General features: G+C 43.7%; 1 non-coding gene across 1 annotated transcript; it reads right to left on the bottom strand.

Annotated features, from left to right (window-relative positions):
• Window positions 1-708: 708 nt before the first annotated feature.
• On the bottom strand, window positions 709-790 carry trnas-cga (transfer RNA serine (anticodon CGA)). The gene has a single exon. It is a non-coding gene; the product is annotated as a tRNA-Ser (tRNA).
• Between the last annotated feature and the right edge of the window lie 2,129 nt (window positions 791-2,919).

Genomic DNA, 2,919 nt, shown 5'->3' with positions numbered 1-2,919 from the left:
ACACTACATCAACCGGTTTACTGTCATCTCCCTGTTTGGTCACTTTGACAAAAAAGTCAATAAGATTCGTTAGGCAAGGCCTACCCATCACAAAACCGTGCTGACTGTCCCTGATCAGATTATTCTTTTCTAGATGCTCATAAATCCTACCTATAATAACCTTTTGCAACACGTTACCAACAACTGCAGTGAGACTCACTGGTGTGTAATTACCAGGGTTGTCTATATGACACTTTTTGAACACGGCAACAACATATGCTATGCTCCATTCCACAGGCACTATTCCTGTAGACAACGATGATTTGACGATCAATGACAAAGGCTCATCAATCTCTTCCCTTGCTTCACAGAGGATCCTAGGACAGATCCCATCCGGCCCAGGGGACTTGTCTGTTATCTCACTCTCAAGTATTTCTATCACCTAATCCTTGTGAACCTCACTCTCTACTACTCTAGATGTAAGTATCTCTGTATCTCGGGAATCTAATGAAAAGTAACACTTCTGCCTAGGACGTTCAATAACAACTGCAGAAACCCGATGTGTCGAACAGTGTATCTGGAAAGAGAAACAGAGATAATGTTTTAAATATGGAACATTTCTGATGAAGAACTCGAGTTTCCCAAGTCTAATCAAATTACCGGCCTGGTTTGCAAAATAGGTTTTCTGAACTTTGAGTGAAAATTGTTCCAGCAGGAAAGCATTCATAACGTAGTCAGCAGGACTCGAACCTACGTGGGGAAACCCCAATGGATTTCGAATCCATCGCCTTAACCACTCGGCCATGACTACACACAGCGGCACTAGCTTGAGCATTGACCAAATCAGCCGTGATCTCATTGAAAGCTGTCGCTGACTGGATGAGCGAAACGCTTCCATCTCCTTTCATACCTTTGCTGTCATTTGTAAGGTGCGAGACACCAATGTAAAAGAAGAAAAGCACAAAGGTAGGAAAAGATATTTGCAGACAAACTGAGTCAAAATTATTTATTGAAAGGAAAATCACACTTGGCAATTTGCTAGCTCTCTTTGCGAACATGACCAGCAGAGGTAAGCAAGGGAGCTATTGATCTGAGTATTCTGGGACCTGAAGCAAACAAAGGTTAGTGACATATTCATTTCTATTTCTGGCGAACGAAATGTTCTTTCCTGATGGTTACAATGAAAGAGATGGTTCCCAATAAAAGACAGAGATTAATTCGCATGTAGATATATTTCAATGTGACACGATTCATTTTCAGTCCCGAATTACCCCAGAGATGGAGGGGGTGAGTTATTTTTCTTCACTCTTCAACTCCTCAGCACGGAGGTACAGACATGAAACCGCTAGAGATGGAGTTCTTGAATTGGGAACCAGTGACACTGAAGGAACTAGGCAAAAGTGAGGACTGCAGATGCTGGAAACCAGATTTTAGATCAGCGTGATGCTGGAAAAGCACAGCAGGTCAGCCATCACCCGAGGAGCAGGAAAGTCGACGTTTCTGTTGCCAGTCTTGCTGCGTTCCGCAAACAATTTTCGTTTTTGGCTCAGATTTCCAGCAACTGCAGCTATTTGTTTTATGTTAACCTTCATAATGTTTTGGACAAAACCAATGACCTGCCAGCATCGGAAAATCGGCAGACGTACTGGTACACCGATATGTTTGCTGAACAATACAACCATTCCATGAGCGGGAATACGATCCGGGCCACGGTGCTGAGAGGACCGAATCCTCACAAGTAAATAAAAAGACAAGGCGATAGATACTATCGTATTTGGTGTAAATAAAACACCCTTTCTGAACATTTTCGTTGCAGATTATTTTCAACTTGACTTTGAAGATTTACAAAGTGGGAAACGGCCATTCCGTCCGTGTGCATTAAGGCTAATCAGAGAGCCATCTATTCTAGTTGCAGTTTTCAACTTTGGCCCAAAGTCTCGTGTGTTCTAGGGCAAATGTCAATTAGGTTATGCTATGTTCTTAAATGGCACAATAATTTGTCAGAAGTATGACACTTCCACACCGAATTGTAAGTCTTTTGAGGAACTCATGCTCATTTTCACCCATAGAGGGAGACGCACAGGAAGATACCCCCAAACTGACGGAGGTGCCTGTTGTGGAGAGCTGGAATTTGAAATGGACAGTAGGACAAATGCAAGTTTTAAATGCGGAAGCACAGCTATGACATGCCGACAGAACTTCACAGGGGAGCGTCAACGTAGACCACGGTTAAAGCGAAACATTCCTCTCAAGCCAGGTCGGACTCGAACTTATAATCATCTGATCCGAAGTCAGACGCGTTATCCATTACGCCACTGGCCCAAAAGACCAGCCGCGCGTTGGCAGAATGTCGCTATGTAATGCTATGGACTTTCACGGAATCAGAATGAAAAAGGTGAACAAGCAGCGAAGATAATCACCCACACTGCTTCACTTCGAAGTTTCCAATTTGTGAAGCAGTGCCTTTCACTGGCAAAGGAGTAACATTTGTCCTCAACTGCCTGCTTCAGGGTCGCCTCCTTCTCTGCTGGAGGTTTCCATCGTTTTATTCACAGTCACGACGCGATTTCATGATCCACTCCAGTGAAAAAGTGTCATGGTGTCGTCCAAGCAAGACCCTGCAGATACTCAGCGAGAGACCTCTGGTCATTTCGAGCTCAGGTTGTGGAATTAGACGGGATACCTGACACCTTTTATTGGCGCCGCCACTTCACTGCACATTCGCGGCTCAAAACGAGCCGTTGTTAGCATCAGCTTGATTTGTACCTTCCTGCAGTGCATTTGCTAAACAACATCAGATAGATCCCATCCGGCCCAGCTGACTTATCTATTTTCACACTCTGCAGTATTTCTAATATCTCTTCCATGTGAACCTCAATCTCTTCTAGTCTAGATGCAAGTATCTCTGTATCTTCCTCACCAACATTTTCATTTTCTATA

This window comes from Chiloscyllium plagiosum, unplaced genomic scaffold (genome assembly GCF_037043375.1).
Source record: "Chiloscyllium plagiosum isolate Xiang-an unplaced genomic scaffold, Cpla_swu_hap1 HiC_scaffold_44, whole genome shotgun sequence".
Taxonomy (NCBI): Eukaryota; Metazoa; Chordata; class Chondrichthyes; order Orectolobiformes; family Hemiscylliidae; genus Chiloscyllium; species Chiloscyllium plagiosum.
Note: the sequence above shows the minus strand (reverse complement) of the source record. Positions and strands in the feature narration are given on the sequence as shown.